Source organism: Anabrus simplex, chromosome 7 (genome assembly GCF_040414725.1).
Source record: "Anabrus simplex isolate iqAnaSimp1 chromosome 7, ASM4041472v1, whole genome shotgun sequence".
Lineage (NCBI taxonomy): Eukaryota > Metazoa > Arthropoda > Insecta > Orthoptera > Tettigoniidae > Anabrus > Anabrus simplex.
Genome location: NC_090271.1, coordinates 207650688 through 207674629, shown reverse-complemented (window position 1 = coordinate 207674629; position 23942 = coordinate 207650688).

Sequence of the window (23942 nt, the reverse complement as noted above, 5' to 3'; positions counted from 1 at the left end):
GCGAAATTTACGTACAGTTATCCGTTTCAGATGTAATAATGATCGACTGCATATTTTTTAGCTTTGGCGTCTGTTTGTTTGTCTGATTTCTTATAACTTGAAAACTACTGAATATATTTCTACCAAACTTGATATTTAGAATCCAGCTGTTCTTGCGTAGGTGTTAGGGTCAGTATTATTTGTGAATACCTAAATTTACTGGGAGTTTATCCGAAACCGAACCCGTGATTTTTCACTCCTACAAAATATGTACTTCCAAAATTAATGAAAATCTACCATCCTTAATGGAAATCAATTTCTAAACTTTTTTCTCATGTGCATCATTTCGATATCACGATTGAAATGAAATGGCGTATGGCTTTTAGTGCCGGGAGTGTCCGAGGTAAAGTTCTGCTCCCCAGATGCAGGTCTTTTGATTTGACTCCCGTAGGCGACCTGCGCGTCGTGATGAGGATAAAATGATGATGAAGACGACACACACACCCAGCCCCTGTGCCAGCGAAATTAACCAATTATGGTTAAAATTACCGACCCTGTCAGGAATCGAACCTGGAACCCCTGTGACCAAAGGCCAGCACGCTAACCATTTAGCCATGATACCAGGATTAATAAGGGAGATACCATTAACGGACTTAACTCAAAAGCGGGTGCGTGTAAAGCGTATTTCTTACAACTTGAAGATACTTCAACCAAACTTTATATTTAGCATCCACGTGTCCAAAGGTAGGTTTTAATGTCCATACCATTTCAAATTCCCAGAATGGACTGGGGGTTTATAGGGAACCGAAACAGTGATTTTCTCTCCCACAATATATACAATACCAACCATCCTTGATAGAAATCTATTTCTAAAACTTTTTCCTCATGTACATTTTTTGGACAGGAGGATTAATAAGGGAGATAACATGGACCGTCTGTTTTGCAGGCTAAGTCCAGTGGACATAGCCCCAAAGGTGTTGGACGTCGAGCATATTTCTTATCTGTCTATATAAATAAAATCGTAACGACCGTGTGTCTGTACATTGACTATTTTGGCGACATTTTTCGTACAGCTATCCGTTTAAGGGGTAATAATGACCATTTGCATACTTTTTAGCTTTAGTTTCCTGGAAGTCCTAATTTTTACCCCGCTCGCCCAAAATCAAGATTGCGGCACAACCTGCCAGACGAGCTAGAAAATTGAAATTTACAAAATTATACGTTTTAGCCTGTACCCAATGGAAAACTTCCAATATCTTTAAATTTTTCACTTTTTATTTCCGAAGAATATCGAAATATGCAGGCAATTTTAATGGTGGTACAGACCTTCGTTTTGCCGTTTCGCGGCTAAACAATAAGTCCTATCACAAAACGGATGGCACAATCTCAGTTCAATTTGAAGTGATCTACAACTTTGGTCCTATGACCTTTTGTCTCTCTCTCTCCCTTATACGTTAGATTTGGCTATATTTCTGGATTGTTCGTAAGCTTTTTTGCTTTTTACACGTATATTACATAGTTTGACACACTTATAGGAAAGATAGTCATCGAATTAGGCTCGCACATTGGCAGGACCAATGGCTATATGCGAACCAAATTTCATGATTCTAACTTTCACATTAAGTATGTAAAAAATAACGAAAATTTTTAAAAATGTGCTCAAATTTCATCCCATTTTGTGCCATCTTCAATATTAGAATTAATCTTAGGTTGGGTCCCATCGTCACAGACGCACGAGTCGATACGGCTTCCACTCAGAAGCCCTGCGCCAAGCCTATACGCAGGATACACGCCATTTATTATTATTATTATTATTATTATTATTATTATTATTATTATTATTATTATTATTATTATTATTAACTTTCCTTTTGCGCTCAAAAGTCTACAGTTCTCAATCATCCCGGATTTTTTATTGTCATAAACAATGAAAGAGAAATTCTTCGACAACTAGGGTTTCCTTCTTCAAGGAGCCGGTAATTTTCCATGAACGGTTATATGTTGCGCGTTGAAAGAAAATTCAATAATGATCATTCAGTATAGTGAAGAACTAGGCTGTATAGTGGTAACTGAAATAATATTTACGGAACATGATATAGAAGAGGAGGAATAAGAAGAAGAAGAAGATCCACGGCCTGTTTCCAGTCATTCGACCGGGTCAGGAATGGAATGAATGAAGGCCCCAACTAGCGGCGATGTTAGGAATTGTGCCGTCTGCCGAAGCTATGATTAATGACCGACAAATGAAATGATATTGGAGACTGTTGCTGGAATGAAAGATGACAGGGAAAACCGGAGTACCCGGAGAAAAACCTGTCCCGCCTCCACTTTGTAGAGCATAAATCTCACATGGAGTGACCGGAATTTGAACCACGGAACCCAGCGGTCAGAGGCCGGCGTCCTGCCACTTGAGCCATGGTATACGGGTAAGTTTAACTGAAGGGTATCTTCTTCCTCACAGTCAATATTAAACTGGAAACCACCTTCTTATTAAGAGCCACTAAAATTATTCACTTTTATATCGTGGTCCAACAAGTGTCAATGGGGCATATTTAATAGCCGTAAAGGCCCATGGTATTTTCAAAAGGTATTTTGTTAATAGTACTGTGAAGTGCTCTAGGGAAAATTCAACAAAGTATCGGATGGTGTCGGTACTCGAGAACACAAATCCGCTCTTGTACTTCGCCTAGCCCGCTAGAACGACAATTATCATGTGAAAAACACGGAAATTCAGGTAATGTAGTTCCATATTACAGAAATTATTATGAAAATGTATCTGTCAGTCTGTCGTAACTTTTGACTACTTTGTTACGGTTGACTACGGAGGATCAAAGAATTATATGAATGCTAATTAGCATAATATTTTCATGGCTTCCTCTCTCATTATTTTCTTTCACAAAAAATGTAACTGAACACCGAATTACACAGTACTGAGGGAAATAATTAATCTTTCTTTCTACTGGTTGACAAGACTCTTATTTTCACTTACTTCGCTATCAACTTGTTTATTCCTTCCCCTTTTCCTAATTACTACGTTCATTATTTCATAACATTTTTTCTGAAGAACTTATATTGCCAGTAGCATCTGAGAAAGAATATTCTACGGTGTCTTTATTCGGGAAACTCGGGTTGAGTGAGTGGTCAAATTTCATTATTTTTTCAGACATGAGTTGCGCATCCACATCTACACCGAAAATGTACACCGGACTATGTAGTATAACATACACTTGAGATAATGCTGTTTCCCAACCATGATTATCAATTTTAGAAAACTTCCAACAGAGTAGTAAAGGCTTGTGGGGCTTTCCATTCTCAGCTCAATAATGCTTTGAAGTCCTCACCCAAATATATTTACCTACACAGAAGTTTTCAAATCATTGCAAAAACGAAATATTAGGTGTATACATAAGTTTTGCCGGTTTCTGTGGTAAAGAAAACTCTTAATTTTCAAGAGAAATTCATTTTGTTGTTTATTCAAAATATTAGCCATCGGCTTCTACACACTTCGCCCATATTTCAGGTAAGTTATGCATACCATGCCAGAAAAGCTGCTTGTCTTTTGCGGCAAACCATTCGTCGAGCCATTTCCCAACTTCCTCGAAATTGCTGAAGTGCTGTTCTGCGAGCGCGTGTCGCATTGATGCTAAGAGGTGATAGTCAGATGGCGCCAGGTCGGGGCAGTACGGCGGGCGCGGAAGGATGTCCCATCCAAGCGATTTCAAGGTGTCTTTCACTGGTTTTGCTGTGTGAGTCGGCGCATTATCGTGTAACAAAATCACTTTGCCATGTCTTCTGGCCCATTCCGGTCGTCTTTCGATTAATTCGTTATTTTAATTAATCATTTGTTAGCGATAGCGTTGGGCATTAACGGTTTCGCCGGCCTTCAAGAGTTCATAATACAGAATACCGCTCTGGTCCCACCAGATATAAAAAGCATGGTCTTCTTGCCGAAGCGATTTTTTTCTTTGCTAGAGGCTTTATGTCGCACCGACACAGAAAGGTCTTATGGCGACGGTGGAATAGGAAAGGCCTAGGAGTTGGAAGGAAGCGGCCGTGGCCTTAATTAAGGTACAGCCCCAGCATTTGCCTGGTGTGAAAATAGGAAACCACGGAAAACCATCCTCAGGGCTGCCGGCAGTGGGATTCGAACCTAATATCTCCCGGATGCAAGCTCACAGTCGCGCGCCTTTAACTCAGAAGCGATTTGGCCTTGGTGTTGAAGGACCGGCTTCGCCAAGTGACAGCCACGATTTTCTCCACTTCGGATTTTCACAAACAAAAAAAAACTCTTTCGTCACCCGTCACAATTTAGTATAGAAATTATTTTCTTTCGTGGCGTTGAAGCAGCATTTCCCCAGTGACTTTGCGATTTTTCGTTTGCCGTTCATTCAAATCGTGTGGGATCCATTTACCGAGTTTATTGGTCTTCCCCATTGCTCGTAAACGTCTGCTGATTGTTTCTTGTGACACATTTAATGCTTATGCCAATTGCTGTTGAGTTTGAGTTGGGTCATCATCCAGAGCGCGCACTATCTTTCACATTGAAATCACCACGTTTAAATTATCAAAACCATGTCTCACATGTTCTAACCGATGGAGCGTGTTCACCATATGTTTCTACCAGCAAACGATGACTTTCCACAGCCTTTTTCTTTTGATAAAAGCAATGCGTGCCGCAAAATGTTGTTTTTCAGGTACAAACGTCGATCTGATCACTGAACGATACAACACAGACGCTAGTGTTTGGCGGACTCAACTTGTGTGTGCGGGTAGGTTAATGTCAGACGAACCAACTGACGTATGTGTCAAATTCATACGCTGCGTACTGTTCGCTGGCGCCATCTCCTAGTAAAACCGGAAAAGACTTATGCATACACCTGGTGATATATCAAGACCGCTGACCGCCCAAAAGAAATCATCAAGAATAATTATAAAATAAAACAAACTTAAGCATTTTGACACAAGCATTCAGTGAGTATACGTAAGCATGAAAAAGAACCACGACGCGCTTCATAAAAAGCGCTGCATACCTCATCACAAATTTAAATTGTTTTTAAATATAAAAGTGATCGGAATTTCTAATCCGCCAGTTTCTTGAAAATGTATAGTCTATGTCACATGAAACTGTTAGTCCTAATCCTAGAAGATCTAAATATCTAAGTGGCTACTTAGAGTAAGTGTGAAGCAAATACCGCTTCAGTTTTCATTTTCAGCGTTAGTAACCACTTCGCGCAATTCATGAGAATTGTTTCATCCAATTTACGGGCTACTCGTAACGCGATGCCTTAAATGGTTTCGTGAAACTCCGATGATAATTTCGGCCACAACGCGGAAGTCCAGCATTTCCCTCTACCGTACGGAAACGAAAAATGAGTGGATCCCAAGATACCTACTCCGATTATGATTCTTGAGACTGATACTTGTTATTACTAGTAAAAGCTCTCTAAATTTCATGAGCAACTTAACATTTTTTTAAATATTAAAGGAACTCTTATTGAGTTGATTTTTCTCGTATTCGTTGCCAATTTAACATGAAGCACCTTTCTAGACAACAATATAGTGCATGCTTATACGAATATATTAGATTTCTCGACGTGCCGAATGAGCTAGCTGCGGAAATTCATCGTCAGTTGGTGGAAGTCTTTGGCGAAAGTCTGATGAGCCGGCAGTGTGTGGCAAAATGGTTCTCCGAATTTTTATGGGAGATTATGGAACATCCACTGTATACTCCCGATCTAGCACTAGGTGATTTTATCTCTTCCCGGCTTTGAAAGGACGTCTTGAAAGGCACACATTTCAATGATGATCTGCGAACAGCGATGAAACGCTGGCTCAACTGTCAGAAGACCACATTTTACGAGAGTATCATCGAAGAACTGGTCTCACGATTAGACAAATGCCTATGCGGAAAAGTGAAGTGCTAAGAGAACAACACAGTACATAGTGTGTAATGAAGAAGCTATTATATAATCTTGTAAATTTGCTTTTGAGACGCCCCTCGTATATAATGACGTATTCTGTTTGAGTCCGCTAAAGTATTCCTATGAAGACTTCAGCTGCCTAAAGTTCAGTTTTTCCGACTGTTATCAGAATGGCCGTCGCTATTTTAAACGTAGGCATGTGAATTCGGAAAATACTGGAGAGGTGGGGTGAAGAATAGCGTGCGTAACTCTTACCCAGATATTCTGGATTTGATTCCCAGCCAGTCCGAGGTTTTTAATTGTGGACTAAGGGGTTTAACGCGGATCAATCAGCTTCGTGTCAGATCAATTACGAACTGCTGATATTCCAGACAGTAGATTCGGTCACGAACGAAGGCGGAGAACTCGTCACACTGATAAAATGGTACTCCATTTTCAGCAAGCCATCTGAGCTGGCCAAGGCCTATGTATGTGTTCCTAGTGTTTTACGAGAAGGCCTAAATTAGTAATAATGATAATAACAATAATAATAATAATAATAATGTTGGTTTTAGGTCCCACTAAGTACATTTTATTTTCTAGAGATGTCCGGATGCCGGAAATTTGTCCTTCAGGAGTTCCTTTACGTGCCAGTAAATTTATCGACGCAATTCTGACGTATTTGAGCACTTTTAAATACCATGGACTGATCCAACATCGAAATATCAAGAATAAATCGAATGCTTGCAGTGTGGGTTCGTTGTAGCTGGGCTGGGCAGAAATCTGGTGTGCTCCGGCTGTTGTAAATTATATCACTAATAAAAGTGGGCATAATAAGACCTTGTGTGATTGTCATCATTTTAATGACAATAATTATCTGGGTTTTTCCATAAAGTGAATGGAATAAACCACCCACTGATATATATATTAACGGTCTGTCCATGCCAACTGAAGTGTTCGTCAGTAAAGATGTCTCGTACTACTATTTTACACATTCCTTTGACCTCAAGTAACTCGAGAGTGGTTCCTTTTGTTCCTCATAATGCTGTCTTCTCTAAAACATAAGTGGAGCTGCAAATTCACAATACGTTTTACTCTTTTATTTCAGAAACGTTTATTTTAATGTTCCACTTTGTCTCTCTCCCATTATCCTATTTTGAATATCCCCTTCGTCGCCGTAAGGCCTATCTGTGTCGGTGCGCCGTAAAGCAAATTGTAAAAAGAATAAGAAGAATATCCCCTACCTGGTCATCCCTAATGGTCTTTTACTATTAAGGAAGACCTATGTACCAGCTACTTTGTTTTGCCAAGAATTTTGCTCTACAGCGCATTCATTTTGATGACATGCAAACAGGGCGGGCGTGGAAGCATTTTCTCATGAACATGCAAGTGGACATACCGTAAGACTATCAAAGGGAAAATGAAATTTTCAATAACAATGTCTGGAACTAGATTCATCAACTTACAAGCATTGTATGTATAATAATTGGTTTGAATATACGCGGATCTTCGAATTTTTTTTTTTTAAATACTAAATTGCCTTGTACAAACTTGGCCGTTGACAACCTTTGCTAGGCCATGGAACCAGGAGTTTACATGCGATAGAGTGGCCAGTTCCTTTCTGCTGTTCCTCTAGTCGATGGCATGTGGTTACCACGCCCAATTTAGTTTAACATGAGAGATCTCATGAGATACGGTATTTCAGCATGTCTACGCCGTTAGCTAATATAGAATAATTAGCGAAATTCGGGGCGTGTTAGCTGAATGAAATCATCAATAATTTCTCACTAAGATGGCCGTGGTTCGAACCTTGAAGAATTCAAGTGCGACTTTAGAAATGAAGAGTCCCGAATCTGTGGCTCGGATTCCAAGTAAAACTAGATTTCGTTTAGCTGTGATCACGATATAAGCAGTTACGAAAAACTGCAAGGATTACTTGCAATTGACCACGAAATTTCTCTAAAATATTGTCTAAATAAGAAGTCTGACATGTATTTTTTAACCTAGTGGGTTTGCATCGTGCACTTATGCGTATATTACTTCTTATCAAAGATATTTTGGTCCAGTAACGAACTGGTATATGCCTAGAGATATAGTTCTATTCTACATATGACACCCAGAAAATTTTTCTTTCGCAAACATTGCCACCGCAGTGCTTAGAACTGACAGTACTTTGAAATAATAGTCCTCTTTCCTTAATAGGTAAGCAAACGTTACGTTGTGGATACGTTTTTATTGTACTGTGATTTTAAATTTTAGTAATTACAATAAAAGAAGATAGTGAATGTCCAAGTCAGCGAATAATCATGGAGTGTGGGAAAAACAGGAGGAAGGATTTTGTTTCGGCTCCCTCAAAACATGGAGGTTTAGTACGCTATTAACTAGCTTATATTTGAGCGTAGGCTATGATGATAACCTTCCGGTTCTATGGCTAGTTCGTCATAGTACTGGCATTTGGGCCTCGATACCCAAGGTTTGATTTCCATTGGGACCGTGATTTTTGAAATCGTAAACGGCTAGCCAACTGAGTATTTTTGGTGTCTCCAACATTCATGTAATTCGCACACCACACACATTATTCTCCACCACAATAAAGCGTAGATTCCCATTCACGGTACATGCCACCCACCTTCTTTGGAATGTATGGCTTGCAAGCGGTTGATCGAAATATATTAATGGTAATGAAATGAAATGTCGTAGGCCTATGGCTTTTTAGTGCCGGGATATCCCAGGACGGGTTCGGCTCGCCAAGGTGCAGGTCTTTCTATTTGACTCCCGTAGGTGACCTGCGCGTCGTGATGAGGATGAAATGATGATGAAGACAACATATACACCCAGCCCCCGTGCCGTAGGAATTAACCAATTAAGGTTAAAATCCCCGACCCGGCCGGGAATCGAACCCGGGACCATCTGAACCGAAGGTCAGTACGCTGACCCTTCAGCCAACGAGTCGGACATTTTAATGGTAATAATCTACTCATACACAAGTGCTGGGGAAGAGGTTGAAGACCCAGTTAGTGCTGTGGTTTAGAGACATATTGTTGACGAAGATCCATTCCACAGTGGAGTGATGAAAGTTTGAAATTGTTGATTAAGAAACAATTTTGGGATGACACTTTTAAGTTAAACTGAATATGCTATCGAATATCTGCCCTGTGTTTGATTCCTCCACCAGAATTCTTCCAAAACGTAAATTACTGTCAAATGAAGTACCTTTGGTTTGGCTCCGTTTGCGGCCACAGTGTGTGGCGGCAATCGATAGTTGACGTGCCGTTATAATAAGACCCCTTCAAGGCCAAGTACGGAGATCATGTGAATTTCACGACGCCACGTAATCAGCTGTTGGACTGAAGTGCTATCCCTCAAGTTCTTTTCGGCGTCATTCCCATTATTCAACTCAGTAAAAATTACAATTGTATTCCGTATACAATACAATACTATATATGGAACTTAACCTACTACCATCTGTCTGTCTGAAGCGATCACCTCTTTGGGTTTCAAATATGGGTAGAACTAGACCTGGGCTGGGTGATAGAAGTGGTATTCAAATTCTACAGAATTATTTAAACGTTGGTATAAACTGCCGCCGACAAAATATGATCCTACCAGAAGAGTATGTATATGACTGACTACATAGTATTGAATATAATATAAACACATTTTTAATTTTAACTAGAAACTCATTTCATTACGAAGTTAGAATATTTACAATGATTACAATGATTGTGCTTTAGATTTCGATTCTGGTTTTATGGTCTTTTCACAACAGACTAGTGTTTAAATTCTCTCTAACATTTGAATGTTGACATTACAACAATTTCAGACTTGCTCTAATACAGTAAATATTGGATGCTTCAAATGGCAAGCATCAATCAATGCACTTAGAGTGGCTCCGACAGTGCTTGTTCATTTGTTAGAAGCGATAGACAGGTGAGCATACAAACACACTGGATGAGTTGAACAACATGTGAAGTCGTTGATGGAGGCTCTGTTGATTACGCGGTTACTAGTCAGGTTTCAATTAGTGATGTGTTTTTGGTATCCTCGCAGTCGAATTCAAATCATGACATCGTATATGTCTGCCTGTACTTGTTTGTGCAATATAAACATTTTCCGGAGAGTAAATTTGCATTTATTTTGTAATCCCTGTAGAACTCATCTGACCGCCAGGAAAAAGGAGATCATTCACTGAAATGAGAGGTTTTCTTCTACAGCCAGAGGGCATGACTGTTCAATAAGGTGGCATGTTACGACTCCCGGTCTATACATGTTAGATTTTTGTAATTAAAACTGACGTCCTTGTGGTTCGGACTTCTAGTAAAATTTTAGGTTCCATGGATCACGTTAAACTACAAGCTTACTTTCTTACTTCTCCAACTGAAAAATAGTAACAATGAATAGTTTATACAACAAATAAAGTATGGTTCATATTTCAAGCATTAATTTGGTTAAACAAATTATCCTGGCAACGTCCATCGCTTGACTGGTTGTGTAACTCAGTTTGCCAGGCGCTCGCTTCAAATACTCGAGGCTCTAAGTTCAAATCCTTACAGTGTCAGTTGGCATTTTACTTAACAGCGAGAGACCACTACAACTAGATTCATCAGCACGTTTTAAAATCCATTTCCAAGGCAAAATTTCTACATTATAGGGCGTCCTAAGACCAAAATAATAATAATAATAATAATAATAATAATAATAATAATAATAATAATAATAATAATAATTTATTTATAACTGCATATAACCTACTATTTAACTAGTTACTATTTAACACGAGTTTATTAGTTGTTCAATGAAATAGTATGTAATAATGTTATTGGCTCTTTTTTAACCATTGTATTTACAATATACAATATACAAAGTGGAAAATAACATGATAATACGAATAAGTAACAACAAACAGCTACAAATGCAATCATATATCTGATGAGGAAATGAGAATAATATAAATTAAGAGCAAAAATAGAGACAGCAATAATAGAAACAATAAGAATAAACCATTATGAATATAATGTACAAAATGGTAATATTCGTATTTTAAAATAAACAGGAAAGTATCCAATAAATGTATATTTTCTTTTTAAGAACTGTACTTTTTATATTCATTATATAATAGGATTAGATATTTATAAACATAATTTCAACCAAATATTTTGGAAACAAAAACTTACAAACATATCTAAAACACTCATAATTACAAGTATGCCATACAGTTCGGTGGCAAAAAAGGACACTATTTCTGAAGAGCTCCTTGTTCCGCTAACTACGTTTCCGGTTTTCGGAGACGCCGAGGTGCCGGAATTTTATCCCGCAGGATTTCTTTTATGTGCCAGTAAACTAACCGGTACGAGGTTGACGTATTTGAGCACCTTCAAATACCACCGAACTGAACCAGGATTAAACCTGCCAAATTGGAGTCAGAAGGCCAGCACCTCAACCGTCTGAGCCACTCTGCCCGACAGTGTTGTTGTTTAATGAAAGTGGGCATAGTTAGGAATGAGTTTCGTAAATGTTAATTAGAGTATAAAAGGGTATATTTTGTTGCCTACAAGCTTGCACCAGCACTGAAAACCAGGAATACGTTAGAGAGAGGATAAGTGCTACCAACAGGAAGGAGGAGTAGAAGGCGTAGGCCTACCATAAGAAAGCTTGAACCTGTATGGACATGTGGAGGAGACAGTAAATGACACTCTGCAAAAATAAAAACTGATAATCCTCACCAGCGACCCCACCTGAACCTAACCTAACCCCATGGCACTGCAGCCCTTGAAGGGCCTTGGCCTACTAAGCGACCGCTGCTCAACACGATGGTTTTTTTTTTTTTTTTTTTGTAGAATGATATCAGACTACTGCCCCTAGTTATCTTCGGAGAATGTGGACTGATGGTCCAAAGTTGTTATTCTGTGAGACCGACTCAAATGAAAACCTTAAAAGTCTAATAAAATTTCAAAACGTCACGCCGTAATTCTGTCCGTTGGCATTACTGTTACAAAGTCATTAGCTAATATTCTATAGGCGGCAGCACCATGCAAATATCTAACACCATCAGAATGGCCAGTGTAACAATGGCTGCCCCACTTTAAACATGCACGAAAGAACAGCGGTCTGTTACTTGCTTTCTGAGTAGTGAAGGTGTGAAACATATTGAAATTCATTGACGAATGACGATTCAGTACGCTATGATGCCGGATGTTTGACACAGCAGCAGTATGACAATGCTCGGCCCCATACTTCCCGTGCAACAGTTACGACCGTCCATTACCTGAATTTTAAGTGTCTTCCACATCTAGAATATTCACCAAACATCACCCATAGCGATTATCACATGCTTGGGCCACGCAAGGAAGCACTGCGGGAAAAGACGTTCCGTTCCGATGAAGAGGACGGTTGCACTGGCAACCACCGGATTTTTTCTAGGGGAATCCAAGCACTCTGTAAGCGCTGGAGGACTGCTATTGGACGCGATTGAACTACAGGCAAAAATGATTCTTATTGTGTACCGCTTTCACTAAATAATGTAAATTGAAATAAACTATTTGATTCGTCCACGGATGGCCAGTGTAACAATGGCGGCCCCACTTTTAACATGCAACATCTACACAATCTTGATGTTCTGAATGATTAGCGTTGATGACTGACGTAATAAAAAATTGTCTGAAAACCTGTTTCATTGACTAACTAGTTCGATGTCGCATTAATTAAAGGTAGAATAAGCATTTCACAATTAGCTACCTACAATGACTTCCTACAAGTCATTTGTTAAAAGGGAGAAATGGAAGAATCATATACGATGGTTTATTATTATTATTATTATTATTATTATTATTATTATTATTATTATTATTAATAATAATAATAATATTATTATTATTAAAAACTCGTACTTGTACCCGTCTATATTTTTTTTTCAATTAAACCTCTACTGTATACAGTAGTACAGTAGTAATCCTATATTTCCTTTAGAATTTGAATGTCTAATTACATATGAGATATGAAATTGAAAGAAACTTCATATAATTTGGTGGTGTAATGGTTACAGAATAAGCAAGAAGTAGGGTATGCATGAAAAGAAGATTGCCGTTTCTACTTTGACGGAATTCTTTGCTCAGGAAGATCGTATTTGAATGGCGTTATGAAAGGAGCCTTTGATGTCTTCCATCAGAATATTACAATTTTATTCTCATTAAACTCTGACCAATTCTTTCGGAAATCTTCTTTTTTCCTTCTTTCTATTTCTCTTTCTCTCCACTGACGAAGTAACTATCGTGCATGAAAAGCCAATGACAGTGCTAAGATGAAAAGACTGCGAGGAATTTTAAAGTTATAGCGTGTCCTAGTTTGATGAACAGAGATTAAAAACACCTTCAGAAGATTAGGACATAATATTCACTTCTGCATTCTTATCACATTTTGCTCCGTAGTGATGAGGGGAACCCACCAAATGTAACAATCTGATTTCCCAGAAACTTCGTTCAGTGAAAGAGGGGCCGGAATAAGCGAATGCATGTTTCGGCTTATCCGAAGACACTCAAATTATCCGAGAAAACTACTGTCGAAGTTTCCAACGTGTTTTACGTGCCTATTTAGCGCGTAGCAAGTTCAACTGATACGGTGGCGCAGCGGCTGTCATAGCGGTTTCACATTTTTGCGCCCCGTGTTCAAATCCCGATGAGTTTTTGGTTGTTTCATTTATCTCCCCATTGCCAATTTTGCAGCCTGAATATTATGTCTGGGAAGAAGTAAAAGACGGAGTTCTATGCCGAATAGAAAAGTATAGACACCATTAAACTTGATTCAGTTACATCCAACAGTAGATTTAACTAACTTTTTATCTGTATTCCATGGCCACTAGCGTCACAAATCTAAAGCTTTAACGCCGGGCTGAGTGGCTCAGACGGTTAAGGCGCTGGCCTTCTAACCCCAACTTGGCAGTTTCGATCCTGGCTCAGTCCGGTGGTATTTGAAGGTGCTCAAATACGTCAGCCTCGTGTCGGTAGATTTACTGGCACGTAAAAGAACTCCTGCGGGACTAAATTCCGGCACCTCGGCGTCTCCGAAAACCGTAAAAGAGTAGTTAGTGCGACGTAAAACAAATAACATTATTATTATTATTATTATTATTATTATTATTATTATTATTATTATTATTATTATTATTATTATTATTATTATTATTATTATTATTATTATTATTATTATTATTATTATTATTATTAAAGCTTCAACACAGGGCCTACCGCCCAAAATCTCTCGCGTGCAAACTGAGGCGCAGAGTTCCTATGCACAGTGCATCGGTCCCACTCGGCTCGGCACGGACCAACGCTTCGTCTCTGGGCTACTCGGCTAAGCTCGGCTCAACTCGGCTCGGATTTGGAGCGCTACGGAGCAAGTGAGAAGGAGGGAGACAGGCGGAGCGAGCGAGACGGGCGCGGGGAAAGAGAGAGACAGCGCTATTGCTCCAAATCGAGGAGTGGGAGTCTGCACTCTGGTCAACCAAGCGAAGTCGTCTTTTGCACCGTGCACAGTGCGTGCACCCTGAGAGGCCCTGCTTTAACATATTGTGGTTCCGGGGTTGGTAACTACATTTATGTTACAAGTTTTATGGCTTATTATATCAGTGAAGTTCCTTTGGGGTTGAAATGTTCGCTTGTATGTGTACGTGTTCCTTTTTCTTTTTTTAAGCTAGTGCTAGTTGAAAGGAAGTTTTAATTAACACTACACGAATGTTCAAGAAGAGTTTCCTGTCTGCGCTTCCCAAAGGGAATCGGGGTTATGATAATAATTGTGAAGTTCTTTACCTTGACCTTCCGTGCACACACCCGTGACAGAGTGACTGACTCTCAAATGTCTACGTTTAGACCTTACATTCCCACGAGAAAAGAATTGGACTTTTAACACGTAAACTTGAATGAGGCAGACATTGTTTTAGTCCGGCTTCTGCCCCGGCCATTCACAGAATTGCTGCGACTGTGGGACAAGCTTTGTTGTTCTAATCCTTTCCCTCTCCGTGACCCAACGTAGTGCGAAACTTTTAATTAACATTTCAAAACTCTCGTTTTAATGTTGGGAAATTTCTTAAAATTACATTTTTCTCCAATAATATCTCTGACCTTAACAACAGGATCCAGACCCTCCGAACTGTTTTATTTAGACGGCCAGCAAACCAGTGTCCACTTTCTTATTGCCCTGCTATCTAGTAGCGACACGGAATTCTACTAGGCTGTTTCGTGAATAAATGCAGAGTGCGCTACTAGAGGTACTGAACATGCCAGCTGGTGCACAAACTTTTTGTCTAGCCTTCAAAAGTCAGTTACGCTGGCCGGGGTCTTGAAATTATGAGTTGTACATTTAAAATATAAAATATTGGTTAAAAGAATTGCAAAGGAGAAAATTTGCAATATTCCACGAAGTTGTTTCTTATATTTTGTACTACACTTTCGTAATGACAAATGGATGTCAAAGAAAGGTCGTACACTATTCTAGCTCTAGAGTGTTCCCTGTTCAAAATAATGACTAGCCTCCTCACTGAAATACTGCACACAGAGGGGTATATCCCGGAGGAACAACGCTGTTTCCACAAAGGAAAATCGACCACACACTCAATTAAATGCCTAGTGCAGAACACTGAAGACGCACTTCGACGTTCTGGAAGGAAAATGCATGCAATATTCATTAACTTCCGGAAGGCCCTCAACATGATAAGCAGGCCACGTACCATTGAAACACTAGAGAACATAACGGGCAAGGCCTACACCACAGGAAGGATCAAAAAACATCCTGGCAAATAATTCTGTGGAAATCGAAGACACATGCTGCAAACCCCAGGCGATTACCGGGCGAGTTGGCTGTGCGGTTAAGGGCGCGCAGCTGTGAGCTTGCATCCGAGAGATAGTGGGTTCGAATCCCACTGTCGGCAGTCCTGAATATGGTTTTCCGTGGTTTCCCATATTTACACCAGGAAAATGCTGGGACTGTACCTTCATTAATGCCACGGCCGCTTCCTTCCAACTCCTAGCCCTTTCCTGTCCCATCGTCGCCGTAAGACCTATCTGTGCCGGTGCGACGTAAAGCAAATTGTAAAAAAAAAAAAAAAATCCCTAGCGATTAAACAAATCAGTACAATTCTGCAGGATGACCCTCTGAGACCGCTTTTAATTATCATTTCTACAGCTGAAATTCCCGAAGTAATTAATACTGAAGAAGTCCAACTTATTCCTACGAAGACGACGTGCTAATAGTCTGCGGCTCGCGTATCCATTAAAATACGTAGAAAGGAACCCTTATGACTCTTCAATTATCCTGAAACTCCTTACTACGCCTAGTGATTATTGGACGGTATTTTTAATACACCTTATTTAAACAGTTTTATAAACAAAATGACATGTTCCTTAACATGAACAAGAGCGTCTTAAAATATATATTCTTTTATTAACAGGAAGTATTTTTTTAAAGTTGCTTTACGTCGCACAGACAGAGATAGGTCTTATGGCGATGATGGGACAGAAAAGGGCTAAGAGTCGGAAGGAAGAGGCCATGGCCTTAATTAAGGTACAGCCCCAGCATTTGCCTGATGTGAAAATGGGAAAACACGAAAAATCATCTTAAGCACTGCCCACAGTGGGGTTCGAACCCACTATCTAACAGAAAATGATGAAGACTTGTATATTGAGTAAAATCCATGCGACTAGTTTGAACGTCTAGCGCCCTATTTTGTGAATATCTGCTATTTTCCGAGATAAATACATTAATTTTTACAAAATTATTTTCGTATCTGTTGGCATAATAATATATATTCATTGTTGTTGCTGTCTGCTTCATCAGTTCATAGACTGGTTCTATGCAGCTTTCCATGCCACCCTATCCCGTGTTAATGAAATGGCGTATGGCTTTTAATGCCGCGAGTATCCGAGGACGAGTTCGGCTCACCAGCGACCAGCGCGTCGTGAGGAGGATGAAATGATGTTGAAGACGACACATACACCCAGCTCCCGTACCAGTGAAATTAACCAATTATGGTTAAAATTTCCGACCCTGTCGGGAATCGAACCCGTGACCCCTGTGACCAGAGGCCAGCACGCTAACCAATTAGCCCTGGAGCGGGACACCCGTGTTAAAGTTCTACTAAATACTGCATCTACTCTAATCTGTTTTTCAAACTGATGTCTAATCCACCCCTAATTTTCTTACCATATACACGTCACGCAGAAACAACTTGAACAAGTCCGGCTGTCTTACGATGTGGCCTATCATCCTATCTCTTCTTCTGGTCAAATTTCGCCAAATCGTTTTCCTATCAACAGTTCAATTTGGTATCTCTTCACTCGTAATTCGATCTAACCATCTCACCTTCAGCATTCTTCTGTAACACCACATTTCATATTTCACTTGTATACAATGCCATTCTCAGGACGAAAGTCTTCAAAAAAACCATATTTGTAATTTGTATATCAATGTTTGAGGTGTGCAAATGTCTTTTCTTAAGAAAAGCCTTCTTCGCTTTTGCTAGTCTAAAATTTGTCGTCCTTTCTTCTGCCATCTGTAGTTGTTCCTGTTACCAGAGTAACAATATCCATCTACTTCCGTTAAGACTGCATTACCTAATCTAACATTTCCTGCGTCACGTGGGGTAACTTCATTCCGCTACGTTTGTTTTGGATTTATTTTCATCCTGTACTCCTTCTCCAACACTGTTTTCATACCATCCAGCAATTTCTCAAGATTTTCCCCAGTTTTGTATTTGCAAATGTGCTGATCACAGTACAAACATTTTAATTGCATAGGTTATCTGGCATATCTCAAACACTGCTAGAACATCTCAAGAACTTTATATGAAACAGCAGCAATAAAAACAATTATAAATGAAACTTTCCCAAATCTATTTTATTACCGAGCTCGATAGCTGCAGTCGCTTAAGTGCGGCCAGTATCCAGTATTCGGGAGATAGTAGGTTCGAACCCCACTGTCGGCAGCTCTGAAATTGGTTTTCCGTGGTTTCCCATTTTCACACCAGGCAAATGCTGGGGCTGTATCTTAATTAAGGCCACGGCCGCTTCCTTCACACTCCTAGTCCTTCCTGCCCCATCGTCGTCATAAGACCTATCTGTGTCGGTGCGACGTAAAGCAACTAGCAAAAAAAAAAAAAAAAAATCAATTTACGCTAGAATGGTATATAGTAGTGGAATTGCGCACAATGTGCATACAATTTCACATAACTTTCTTAATTATAATTTCCTTTCGGCACACCTTAGTACATAATAATATACCAATATCATCGGCAAATCTGAGTTTTACCGAGCTCGATAGCTGCAGTCGCTTAAGTGCGGCCAGTATCCAGTATTCGGGAGATAGTAGGTTCGAACCCCACTGTCGGCAACCCTGAAAATGGTTTTCCGTGGTTTCCCATTTTCACACCAGGCAAATGCTGGGTCTGTACCTTAATTAAGGCCACGGCCGCTTCCTTCCCACTCCTAGCCCTTTCCTGTCCCATCGTCGCCGTAAGACCTATCTGTGTCGGTGCGACGTAAAAACAACTAGCAAAAAAAAAAATCTGAGTTTTGATTTCCTCACGTTGGATTGTCATTCCTTTTCCATATTCCTCTTTGATTTCGTTTACTGCCTATTCTTTATAAACAGGGAAAAGGAGAGACGACAAACTGCAACCGTTCTTCACTCCTTTCTGGATTGATTTTTTTTCTTTTGAATTTGCTTTACGTCGCACTGACACATGTCTTATGGCGACGATGGGATAAGGTAGGCCTACGAGTGGGAAGGAATCGGCCGTGGCCTTAATTAAGGCACAGCCCCAGCATTTTCCTGGTGTGAAAATCGGGAAACCACGGAAAACCATCTTCAGGGCAGCCGACAGTGGGGTTCCAACCCATTCTCTCCCGGATGCAAACTCACAGCTGCGCGCCCCTAACAGCACAGCCAACTCGCCCGGTGATTGCTTTTTCATAGCCCTCTATTCTTATCACTGTAGACTGATTTTTGTAAAACCTGAATTTAAACTACAGACAATTCAGCCTCTAACAGGTGAAAAGAAATTTAGCTGAGTGGCAGAAAATTAAGTTCACAGTGATGATCACGTTGTTCCCAAATATTAAAATGATAGAAATTAACCTAATATGACTACATCTACACTCAGCTCTAGGCTATAATGAGCCGCGAGCCATTTGGGAAATGTACAGATGCGTGCTGAAAGGCATGAAAGTTTATCGCTTGTTTGTTTTCACAACATCGCGAGTTTCAGCTTTGTTCCCATTTAGAAATAAATTGGGTCGAATATTAGAGGTAAGCAAGCAAACCGAGAAATGATATTTAAAATCCAATCTTGGAGTCGTTATTCCATGTCGTTCCTCTTAATAGAATTCTCCCCGGTGACAACTTGGAAACACGGGCGCTTTCCATGGATGATAAATTAGTCGTCTATTCCCACGGTGTGAGAATAATATGGAATAAAAGGTGTTACTGCGTACGCTATAAATTATATATAGGGATGCTTTTATGTTTTATTGTTTCACGAAAATGCACATCGGTTCATTAGATGAATGAGTCCATGATTGCAATTCTACGCCAATATATCACCAGCTTATTCCATTTTATTGCCTTGCTATGCTAAATTATACTATTATCGCTTAATCCTGTATTAACAACGCTCTGAAATTGATTTCTGTAAGTATTTCAAAACGGAGATATTTTAAAATGTTATACTGCATTATCCTGCCAAATTATGATACTCACACAAAAATCATTACTCTCGCGCTGAAATGCAACAGTAACTTCCACTGTGACTCTCGTAATTTATGTTTTCAAGCTGAATTCTGTTTTAGAGATAGTTAACTATCATTATCACCCACTGATAGCATTTGGTATCAGCATGAAGTTCAGTTATTTCTGTTACTCTTTGTGGTCATGGGTCCTGGAAAATGCAATCCTCCAATATATATATTTCCTCGCATTTGATGTTTGTTGACATGAATCACTGGCATTATCTCCATTTATTAAAGCAGCCTTCAGATCCTGGTAAAATATTCCTGACCTGGCCGGGAATCGAACCCGGCCCCTCCGGTGAGGAATATGTCAAAAGTGTTGTGTAGGTCTCTCTGATATATTTCAAAAAATATCACACTAATCATTCATGAAACTTATCTAATGTGTAAATGACTGTCAAGACTCCTGGGGAACAAGATTACTGAAGGAGTCGATGACCTAGATGTTTTTAAAATGCTATTTGTTTGGGGCGTCGGACAATGAAGATATTTTCCCCCTACTTGCACCGTATGTGATGAACCTGCGTGTATTATGTAAATGGTGGAAGTGTTAAGTGTTGAATGTGAGGAAAGGAACGTTGTGGACGACACAAACGCCCAGTCCCCAGGCCAGGGATATTAATCATTTACAATTAAAAACCCCTGACCCAGCCGGGAATCGAACCCGGGGCAGCCGGGTGACAGGCGGAGGCGTTGCCCCCTACACCGCGGGGCTGGATGACCTAGATGTTAGGCCCCTTTAAACAACAAGCATCATCATCATCATCATCATCATCATCATCATCATCATCATCATCATCATCATCATCATCATCATCATCATGTCCGACTCGTTGGCTGAACGGTCAGAGTACTGGCCTTCGGTTCAGAGGGTCCCGGGTTCGATTCCCGTCCGGGTCGGGGATTTTAACCTTAATTGGTTAATTCCAACGCCACGGCGGCTGGGTTTATGTGTTGTCTTCATTATCATTTCATCCTCATCACGACGCGCAAGTCGCCTACGGGAGTCAACTAGAGAGACCTGCACCTGGCGAGCCGAACCCGTCATGGGATATCCCGGCCCTAAAAGCCATACGACATTTCATTTTTCATCATCATCATCATAATCATCATCATCATCAAGATTCCGGAAAATTTTAGTAGTAGTAATATATGGAGACGTAAAACAAATAAACCAATTCTTCTGTGAGTTCTTGTTCCAGTAAGCTTTCATTCTTTCCCAAAAGGCTTGTTTACGTTCTTCCGACCACTTTGGCCTGTACTGGCTTTGTTGTGGTTGCTCTGATGTAGCTTCCCACTTGTTTGCTTGGTGTCTAAAGATCTCTCTATCTAGATTATTATTATTATTATTATTATTATTATTATTATTATTATTATTATTATTATTATTATTATTATTATTATTATTATTATTTATTTTGAAGCGGAACCGAAAACCGCATGTAGTTCGATTGAAATGCCGTAGAATTTCTTCGAAATGAACGCTGAATGTGTTCAGTAGTGCACTATTGTGTAAACAACACAGCGTATTAATTATTTTCCCCTCCTTAAAACCCCACTGATCTTCAGTAGAGTCGAACCCATGGTCTTTTGCACGAAGAACACCCTATCAACCATCGGTGCAGCTTTTTCTTAAAACTTCCATCAGGTAGAATATGTAAGACGCATAACTTTTACATACCAATGATTATTCCTTGAGAGAGTAATGCAGTAATATGTCAGGGCTTAGTATACGAAATGTGTACTTCGCTGTTCTTGTTCGTTGAGGAGCGGGTTGCGAGAATTTGTTGCCTGTGAGATCTGGTGCGCCTGGTAGTTCTGTAATTTAATGTGATCGTTACATTCAATAACAATGCATCGGAAATATCCCATCAGGGACTATATATAATTTGCAAACTCTGTTGTGTAATGTTCGTAATTGTGTTTCATTGTCTCGTTTATTGGAGTTTTTCGTGTCTGAAAATATATTTATATATTTCAGTACATTACTTTTCTGTAATGGCTCATCAATTGAAGCGAATTGGCAGAAAATTAAGTTGTTTCCACTTCGTTGTTAGGAGATGAAAGATTTGGTTTACTTTGTCATGTACTGTACTGTGGTTTATCATAGAAATATCTAATGTTAAATGCCTGTTGCACAGTGTTCAAGAAATGTAATTAAGTATTCGTTCATTTTATTTATTTATTTATTTATTTATTTATTTATTTATTTATTTATTTATTTATTTATTTATTTATTTATTTATTTATTTATTTAGTTTATTTATTTATTTATTTTGTTAAAGAAATCCCTGATAATGTTTTCAGATTAATATAATATGTGTTGCTGGTATTTCCGATGTAATTAATCCTAACCATAGTTGGAATGTTACAAATTTATGTGGATATTGATCAGTGTATATAATTATAGTCGAACTCTGTGGTGTAATGGTTATTGTGATTAGCTACCACCCTCGGTGGCCAGGCTTCGATTTCCGACTTCGCTACGAAATTTGAAAAGTGGTACAAGGGTTTGGAAAGGGGTCAGCTCAGCCTCGGGAGGTCAACTGAGTATAGGGGGTTTCGATTCTCTCCTCAGCCCTTTTTCGAAGTGGTTTGTGGGTTCCCACTTCTCCTCCAGGCAAAATGCCGGGATGGTACCTAATTCAAGGCCACGGCCGCTTCCTGCTCCGTTCTTTGCCCATCACTTCCAAACTTCCCATCCACCACAAGGCACCTGATCAGCATAGCAGGTGAGGCAGGCTGGACGAGGTACTGGACCTCCTTCCCCAGTTGTATCCCCGACCAAGTATCTCACGCTCCAGGACACTGCTCTTAAGGTAGTAGAGGTGGGATTCCTCACTGAGTCTTCGGGTTGGTGGTGGTGGGGCAACCTGATGGATAAACGGATTAAATAAATTTAAAATAAATAAAATAAAATAAAGTATGTGTGCTGTGTATTATACTATATTTAGTATTGAATGCATTTTACATTGCCATTTTTAACCAGGAACCTAATATAATTGTTTTTCTCCCCTCCGAAAGTTAGTTTACAGTTAATAAGCACCTTTTCGGAATGCGTTTTTACTATTACAGCGTGGAAAAATAAATCAGTTCTTAATTATTCCGATATAATGGCATACTCTAAAATAATATATTTAGTATTCTGACAGCAGAATGTTGACTTTCTCCGATTTTTAAACGAAGAACCGAGAGAAAATTGACACCTCAGCTCGATAGCCTTGTTTGAAATATCCTTGGTGTTTTTAACACAGTTATGTACGGGTGTCCCATGCAGAGAACTAATGCTTCAGCTTATTATGGTGTCATTGGAGCTATTCTGGTTCATTTTGAGTTTTTGATCCGAATTTTTCCTGGTGACATGTGATTTCTTCACGTGAAAATTCCATCCTAGGATCCACCGCGATTTGAATCTCGGTCATCTGGGTGGAAAGTCTGAAACTAAGCCTCTGCGATGACCATTTACATCCTACGACCCACCCCTCCAACTTCAGCTGCCATGAAAACTTGTATGTTGTGAACCCATGTAAATTAATATCAGGTTGAATCTTTCAGTCAAGTTAGATTGCGATTGGTGGAAGCAACGGTAGGAAGTAAGAGGATGATTTAGTGCTACTCTGATCATTGAAACGAGCTCCTCTGTGTTACACCTCATTGCACATATCAGTGTACGATATTTCCGTTACAAATATCGATGACTTTTAATTTTTAAATTCACATTTTCATCGAATCAGTAATACTTCGCATATGTTCTGCTATGGCAGAAATTCATTACGTGATTGGTAAATTGTGAATGGCAGCTGTTAAATATCACAGTGTCACTAAAGAGAAGGATGTATCTTCGCGTTTGTCTCGCGTGTGTACATTGAGAGTTAAGTCCTACGATCTGATTAAACAGTCACTGGCTGGGTTTTAAGCGAACATCCCCCAATATATTAATGGCGGGTGAAAGCCTCGTCTGACTTTCAGGAAAAGGATATGGACGTCACCTGTCTCCCAGGTGTCTCGGGATATCAGTCCGAAAATACTACAGTAAATTTAAAACATTGATAAATAAACAAATAAAAAACATGCATAAATATGTTGAATATTTTCCCGGTCTTGAAAGCCAAGAATAATGGCCTAGAGGATTCGTTGTGCTGACCACACGACACCTCGTAATCTGCAGGCCTTCGAGCTGAGCAGCGGTCGCTTTGTAGGCCAAGGCCCTTCAGGGTTGTATTGTCATGGGGTAAGGTTAGTTAGAACATTTCCTATGTAAGTTAACCATATAAAACTACTACCTAATAAA